Here is a 9,038-nt window from a genome sequence, read left to right on the forward strand (position 1 = left end):
CCAGGGCCCTGGTTTGCGTTGTGCTTACGCCGCCACAGGTGAAAGAACGGAGCATGGGATGTGGTTTGCAACTGGCCGAGGCACGCCGGAAAAGGAGGTTCAATTGCGCTTTTAAATTCTTTTCCTTTTTAAATTATTTTCCTTCGCCGCCCTTCTCAGCCTGTAGCATGTTGTCGTCTGTGAAAGGAATGCCGAATACAGGAGCTGGTCATAAGTCACTTTTGAGCGGAGCTGTGTCAGGCTAACTCTAACGCATTTATGTGGGTGTTTGCCTATTCCTTCGCCATCTGTCATTGTTCGCCTCACGGAGATCACACGCACTCTGTATGTTGTTCTTGTGTTGTTACAAAGATGAGGTTATGTCATGTGCTGCTGCCTGTGGAATAGGTCGGTTGGTTGGTCGGTCAATCCTAGAGCGGGTTCATAGATTAATTGTTATGTGAATGATTAAAATACATAATGCATGAATAAGTAATTAAATCCGACAATTGAGGATGCGATTTCGATGAGTTGGTAATGATGGTGTCCCGTCTTCCCGCGCTGTTTTTCACATGAATTAAGTCCGACATTTCTGCTTATGCTCGTTGCTACAGACACACACGGATGCACATGCGTGCATACACACGCACGCGCGCCGGCCAAACACGTGTGCCCACTGAGGAGTCCTATACGGTAAAAGGTCAGAGGATCCTCAAACCACATTCTTCTGATCGCGTGAATCTACCTTTCTTGCTTATCCTTTCTGCTCTGCAATGTTTTGCCTCAGTCTTGCCTCAACATCGGACTGCGGCTGGAACCCACTCCGACATCCGATGCGCGTACTCTCGCATGCGAGAATAAAACAACACGACAGCATCTGCACCGTAACGAAGGCTCCGCCCTCGGAGGCGGAAAGAAAAATATTCTGCGCAAAGCGCGCTTCGCATCCAGCGCGAACAAGTCTGGACAGCTTTATTCTCCATCACTTTTAATTTCGGTGCAGCTGTAGAGTATTATGAGCTACATTATGAACATATTGATGGAGATGGCCTAATCTTCCGATGCGTAGCAATATCTTGTTTTAAAGTTTGTCGCGCGCTGCAGGAAACCAATGGGGTACGTTTTTGACAGCAAGTACTACAAAACTACCCAAATACCAGAAAGCGTCCCGAAGGAGGATCTGCTGATATATTTAACCATATGGTGCAATATTTCAGATATCCGAAAAATTGCGTTCATGAAAAGATTCTCTTTGAAAAATGGGCTGTCCGGAATTTCTGGGTATGAACGCGGCTTTCGCTTCAAATTGATTAGATGGCGTAGCCATGCGCAAACCGGATTTTTACCATCCCTTCTGCGCCCCTGTTACGTCATTCAGGGACGGAAAAACTCGCCATGCACATACACACACGTACACAAACACGCACACGCGGTTACAGGTGCAGAATGAACTACGACGCTGTGCCGACCACGAACGGGGTTGGAAGTGGCCTCTGCTCCCGATGTCGTATTGATCAACAAAGGAACGACGCCTCGATCTTCCGGCACACCTGCGCAGATTCACAGCGCAAACTGAGCAGCGACACACACCGTGCAGGGAAAATATCGGATCGTCGCCGCCTTTGGCTGCCACGTGGTCGTCATGAGCAGAACGCGTGGAAGATGGCTAAACATGTCGCACGCCGTTGTCCCCGATTGAGTTTCGCCCGAGCCGATCTCCAGCTTGGGGCGATTAACTGCGCCGCCACGAGAACTATATATATATATATATATATATATATATATATATATGGAGCTGGCTATGAGAAAGTGGCGCTCAGACGAAGACAGGAAGACGAACAAGGATCCCTCCGAGCTTCGGCGGGCACCTTCAAAGAGAAACGGTTGCTGTTGCTGGCGTTTCTTCTTCCTGCTATCCTTACTTTTGTATTTATGCACGCACACTTCTAAACAATAGCCTGAAGGCTGATAAAAATCTTTAGTATTCACACGTGCTTTTCGGAAATCGATTTTCATATGCCGTAGTTGTTGCTTGCCCACATTTTGTGGCGGATAAGCAAGGATAATTAAGACAGGGGGAAACTATAGAAGGCGCCAATTGAAGGCCGGGTGACAAGTAGCGTTGGACAAAGCGGAACCTGAGGAAACTTCCTAGAATTCCCTGTGCAGGGTTTTGCAGAAAACTGGATTCTGCTACCCTGTTCCATAACTTGTGGAAGTTGGGGGGCGGGGGGAGTCTTCCGCCCCGGGCTATACCACTCCGCGGATGCAGCGTCGTCGCTCGCTAACCGCGGAGGGTTTCGCGCTCGAGTCGATAAAGCGTGGTCACTCATGTGCTATTTATTGCAACTCGCAAATAATACTCAGACAGGACCAGCAAGCTACAAAACATCGGAAGTAGAAGGGGACACAGAACGGAGAATATATTCCGCACTCAGTCGCTTCCGGCTTGATGTTCTCCGTGGACGAACCTTGTGGCAGCACCTATCAAAGGTTTCTCCTCGCTAGAAGAAAATGATCAACGAAAGCGTAGCATGCAGGGCAGCCCCTTCGTGCTGGTATATATTCCGCTCACCTCGCTGCGAAGAAAGCAAATTAGCCTCGCTAGCAACTCTGACTTCCGGTCGCGCCTAACGCTGTTCAAGTCCGGGCGGGCATTTCATGAACCGAACTGACTATCGACATTTGTCCCAACAGCTGGCACCACGTTGGGCGGCCATTGGGGCGTTATTATGCGGAGGCAGTCTGCCACTCCGTTGCTCCCAGCTCGCGGGAACAAAGGAGCGCAATGCGGTTGCACTCGGTTCCTGTTTATTACAACTCGCAAATAACACACAGAGCGTTTCGGCTACAGCCACAAAGCATCAATGGGTCATATCCCTCGGGAGTAAAAAGTTCCATAAGAAGGGCTTCGGACTTACCGGCTGGGGCAGGGGCGCGACTATCGGCGACGAACGGTCGCACACGCCGGGAACGGCCGCGGGTCCTCCTGTGCGCGCCGCATCCTTGGAACAAAGCCATCCTTAGGCATTTGCCGGAGGCGGTGGCGAGAGCGCGCGTTTGTACTAGAGCGATGTTACTGAAGGAAGGAACATTACCAAAAATGCTACACTGCTTACTCGATTCCAGAAACTAGTGATTATTTAGAGTACTCCTTAACAGTGAACTTTGACTAGCAAAATGGTATAATTAATGAAATCCAAAGCTTTCATTTTAAAGTCTAGGAATAAACTGAGTGTTACCAATTTATTTCTAACATTGTTGATTATTTTGTCTTCTATATTTAGTAAAGCTGGCTTCGTCAATTTTCTCTTTTGAAAGCCATGCTGTGCTTTGACAGTGGTTTATGGGGGTTTAACGTCCCAAAGAGACTCAGGCTATGAGGGACGCCGTAGTGGAGGGCTCCCGAAATTTTGACCACCTGGGGTTCTTTAACGTGCACTGACATCGCACAGTACACGGGCCTCTAGAATTTCCCCTCCATCCAAATACGACCGCCACAGCCGGGATCGAACCCGCGTCTTTCGGCTCAGCAGCTGGACGCCATACTGAGCCACAGCGGCGGCTTTGACCATGGTTTTTCTTAGAAAAGTTACCAAGCGAGTGTTTATAACTACTTCTGCGATTTTCGCAAATACAGACAGGACAGGTTGGATGGTAGTTATTAAAACCATTGTGGCAGCCTCCTTTATGTAAAACTGGTATTCTTGCAATTTTAAGCCGTTCTTGAAAAATAGCTTCTTTCAGCATTATATTAAAAATATGGAAAAGAAAAGGTAGCTATAGCACCACATACTGCTTTCACTGTTCGGGCTTTGATGTCCACTCCAGCAGCAAGCTTATCATTTAGATGCATTATTTATATACGATTTAGGCTGCAGGTTAAAAATGGTGGACGATTTAGCGTACGTTACGCCAAATGCGAATTAGATGCGCCAGCATTTAGGTTTCTGTTCGAGGCTCTGTTTTCAGGTCAAATGGACTTGGAAACAAGATAGGCAGAATTGTACTTGAGCTTCGCCTTAAGGGTAGGACATGATAGCGGTGATGGGTAAAGGCCCATATATTCGGAACTCGGCATTCTCTACTTCACATTCATAGGTGGCTGGGAGTGCTCATACCACTCCTACGAATAGGCTGCGATGACAGGTGCTGCGACTGGTGGCGTTCGTGAGGCCCCAGGTGGCTCTTCCCTTGCAGCCTCTCGCGGCCAATCATTTATTAATGGGTCCTCATAATAACCCCCCTTTGAGTAGACTAAAAAACCTAGTCTCATGGAAGTCTTCGCTCAGATGTCTTTGCGCCATAAAAATCATAATAGTCGTCGTCATGAAATTTTGTTCCGATCTTGAAAGATTTTCATTGATTTTTCTTGCGCTTCACGTGCATATTAAGGGAAGTATTTCGTAACAAGTATCAATAGGCTTTTATTGGTAGTATTCGCCGCTATGTTAAAGGTTTCAGATGCGTTCGTTTTAAAGCACTCTAGAAGAGCGAGTTGCCGGGCTAGTTGGTACTTTTGCATGGTGGTGGAAGAGCGCACGGGACAATACACAGGAAGAAACACGCGTGTGTCTTTCTTTGTTTCGCCCCGTGTATCGTCCCTAGCGCCCTTCCACCACCATTGAAAAGCGCCAGTACACTGCAACTAGTAACAAGAGTGTTCCAGCAAACTATCTGCATGAGTTATCTTGCCTCTTCCTTAAAATAGTAAAAAAAATTGGTGGTGGTTTAGCTCTGGCTAAACCTGGAGTAACGCGATAGCTACAGCTGGCCGAGTGGAACTTGGTCACGTGACCAACCATGCTACGAACCACGTGATCAGCCACGGCGCCGCGCCACCGGCAGCTGCTCCGCACCACGTGACTAACCACGTGACAGCGTGGCGGCGCCGCCACGCTGAAGGCTCGAAATTCTATCGTAATGTAGCTATCACAAAAGTGACTATTGGCATTGGACCTACAACAAGCGGCGAAAAAGACACTGTGAGGAAAGGACACTTTGGTGGTTCATGCCAGTAATGCAGGTTAATCTCCCGCACATCAATGTTTTTTTTTAATTTCGCTTCTCATGTGTATGACCATGCTATTGATTCGTGAGCTAACATATGTCCCTGTTTTGTCAGTCCCACGGACGTGAAAAACCTTCCTTGCAAACTCGTGGTGATGGTTCAATACCAAACGCCGATTCAAAGGCGCAAGGGATGTAGCTTTAGCAAAACACGCTTTAATGCATTGTAAGGCTGTCATTAGTGTTGAGGCCATTAAGGCCTCTCAGCGAAATTTGTCGAAAAAATCGTTCAGCAGGTCTTCGCCTTCATTGAGCCTACTAATGCAGAGACGCAATGTGAAGGTATACCTTGCGTAGGACAGTCTAAAAATTCAAAAGAATGCATATCTGAGTATAAGAAAGAAGCGTAAGCGAGGCCTGCTTAATTCTATATCTCTGCGCAATTTTATTAGTTCTTGAATCGCTTCCGTCACAAATACAGCTACGGACTTGTTACGGTCGAGGTGACCACGCACTACTGCTATCGTATATACTCGCAGGCCCTACATACACGCGCACAGAGCTTTCCCTTGCGAGGGGGTGGGTAGAGTTGCCTGTTCAGGCGACAGTGGCGATGAGACCAGTCTGTCTCTCGCAGTCCTCAGGTTGGAGGTGTCCACGGCCCTTGAAGCCACTTGAAGGGCAGAGGCGCACTTCGCAGCAGCCCACTGATACAGCGAACATGTGTATTTCACCGTGGCTTTGATCATAGGTTATGAAGAGGAAAGGTTGGAAATTTCTTTCCGGGTTCTTCATACCCTCAAAAGTGCATGGATATGTGCTTTTCGTAATCCACCTTCGATTCTAGTCTGCGCTGCTTGTAAGATGAGGTTTTTCGGCGTCTGGTGGTATGACGACGATGTAACGTCATGACAGAACCGAGCATCTACTCGAAGAAGCTTTTTTTTTTAGCCAATTTTTCAGCTTTTCTTAACATCGCTGTCTAGATTTCCTGCGCTCCGTTCGGTGAGAGTCTGGGGAATACATTTCTTCGAATCACCTACACCTTTACCAGGATAACAGTCAGCTTGGGAAAAAAGAAACCGCCATCCGCAATTGCGTACCGACCAATCTACCCATATGCGCCGGTATAGGCCGTGAACTTATTCAACAGACCATCTTACACAACACACTCGAGGTTCTCAAAAAAGCTGCTGCACATTTTATATCTAATCTGACCACCTCCATACGAGGCCGTGCCATACATGTATCTTGGTTACAGCGCCTCGCACCTCATGCCAGTGCCCGACCACCGTAAGACAATTTATGCTGCGTCATCTTCCTACCCATAGCAAGCAACATGGGATCGGAGAAAGATCGCACATGCAGGTCGGGGAACAAGAGCGTGTCATCTCATTCACCGTAGCCATGAAGCCTGCAACTGCATTTTAACCTTTTGACTCCAATACTATGGCTGCATCTGTACGATCACCGGAGTCATCCTTTACCACAGCCAGCAAATAAAATCACTCTTCTTGACATCATCCATAACACGCTTCCAGGTCATTTCCACACAGCGACAAGCAATACCTACCTGCATCAGACACATCGAAGGCACTATACTTCTGGAGTGGTTCACGATGGCCAACAGGTGATAAAGGGAAATTATTGTTGTGACTTTGTAGATTCTTTATTGTACATTTATTTCAGTGGCATTTCCACTCTGGGTGTGACAGATTCAAACTTCTATGGAAAAAGCTGAAACCTCGTACTTCTAATTCTATAACCTTGCAGCTGGCGTCATCTGTAGGGTCACTGTTCACTTCTCAATGATCACTGGAATTCACCAGTGCAGGGCAGATGACCCTCGAAAAGTTCACTGTACACAGACTCAATGGGCGCCATGCTGGTTAACTTTCCTTGCCGCGCCATAGGCCATGAGTGTAAAACATTTTATTCGCCGGGAAGAGCTTGGCAAGAGGTCGCGTTAAGTGGTCGAGAGTACATAGCCCTCGACGACTTTGTCAGCCCACTCCACCGCCAAAACTTGCGTTCTGGGGTCAGAGCTAGCCAGCACGGTCTCCCACCGCTCGAGAGAAGGAGCTGTAACTAGATCCCCCGGAGGTGGCTCTATTTTGCAGTCCCACAGGATGTGATCGTAGGTAGCACGTTGGCCACAGTGTTTGCAGTTTGGGTTGTAAAGATCTGGATAAATGTGCGCGAGGAGTGATGGGGTGCGTATCGATCTCGTCTGTAGACGATGCCACGTAACCTCTTGTTCTTTAGTAAGTCTTTTGTCTGGAGGGGGGAAAATTCTCCTCTCTAGTTTAAAATGATTGGTGAGATCATGATATGTGATCATTGAGTCCTTCGTGAAATTCAGGGAGCCAGACTCATCCACTGCCCGGTCGACGAAACCTCGGGCTTTATTGTGGGCTGCCTCGTTCCCCGGTCATATATGCCATAGGCCATCGGTCATATATGACCGACGTTTTGAACCTGCCGCAAAAAATTTAAAATAGCGATGGTGATGATGATGATATTGTCGCGTATCTCTTTGTAGCGGGTGGGCAGCAGATTTGTGTTCTAGCCGGAGCCAGAAATTAAAATAAAAAGGAAACAATAAAAATGACCCTGGACAAGCTACGCCGTCTGGTTTGCCTTCTATAACACCATTCCTTTGGTTTCAGTAATGTTTCTTTTTCATTTTCTAACGCGAGGATGTGACGTGAAAAATGAAACTGGCCGGACGGCCGGACATAGACCGCCGCTACCGCCGGTCGGCGATCATGGCGTCCGCTTCGCAGAGAGCTCCACGAAGGTGAAAGGCTGCACGTGGGCTGCGCAGAGCACATTTGTCGGTTGTTTTTTTTAGAGCAATAGTGATGATTTCGACAACCACGTGGAATGGTCGGATCTCAGTTTCGGTTGCGAGACGTCGTCTCAGGGGCCTAGGACATAAGCGCGTGCTCGCACGTGTTTCGTTTTACCGCTCACGTTGTTTATGAAGTGCGCTCGATTTGTAAATGATGAGAGTGGTTTTGTTTAGTGCTTTAATGTCTTCGGAACATACTTACAATGTATTGTACTAAATGTTCCAGCACATTTTTGACTGATGATTTTAAGGCCACGGCATCTTCGCGCCATAGGCCATCATGATCATCAGCCTGACTACACACAAAACAAATTCCCACCCTTAAGGGTGCAAATCAGCTGTCCCCAGACGAACACCCTTTTGGGTGCTAAAAAGGGTGCAGAGATCAGCACCCATCCGGAAGGGTGCACAGCATGAAAGTTTAGAGGGCGCGCATCAGGCCAAGGCTTTTGCCTCATGGGTGGATCAATGTCGAGCACCTTTCCAACATGCATTCGTAGAGGTGTTATGAAAAAATAGTACCCTTTAATGAGGGTGCAACCATTACATCCTGTAAAGTATCATTAAGTGCACCCTTCCTTAGGGGTGCTGATCTCTGCACCCTTTTTTAGCAGCGAACAATTGGAAAAGGGTGTTCGTCTGGGGACAGCTGATTTACACCCTAAAGGGTGAGAAATTGTTTAGTGTGTACGCCCACTGCAGGGCAAAGGCCCCAATTAATCCTGTCCTTTGCTAGCTGCGCCCACCCTATGCCTGCAAACTTCTTAATCTCATCCGCCCACCTAACCTTCTGTCGCCCCCTACTATGCTTGCCTTCTCTTGGAATCCACTCAGTTACCCTTAAAGGGTTCATGAAAAGGGTGTTCGAGGTTGTCTATAAAATGCTCGCATTGTGTATAGAGTACAGGCCAACGAGCGTTCATGCCGCGTACAAGACCTCAAAAGCGAGCCGATAATTTACAATACAATTTTTAAAACTCCCGGTTCCGCGCCTGGCGGTGACCTGCGGTGCTAGGCTTTCGACCGTTTCCGCGCTCATTACGTCAGCATCCGCGCTCGTTACGTCAGCAGCAGACTGCTAGCCATGGAGGAAAAAAAACTTCCTCCATGCTGCTAGCATTGGTTTGCGCGCGTCGGCAGCCAGCGGAGGGGGCGAGTGCGAGGTGCCCGGCGGAGGAGCGCTGACATTTCATCG

This window comes from Amblyomma americanum, chromosome 10 (assembly GCF_052857255.1).
Source record: "Amblyomma americanum isolate KBUSLIRL-KWMA chromosome 10, ASM5285725v1, whole genome shotgun sequence".
In the NCBI taxonomy this organism is placed as follows: Eukaryota; Metazoa; Arthropoda; class Arachnida; order Ixodida; family Ixodidae; genus Amblyomma; species Amblyomma americanum.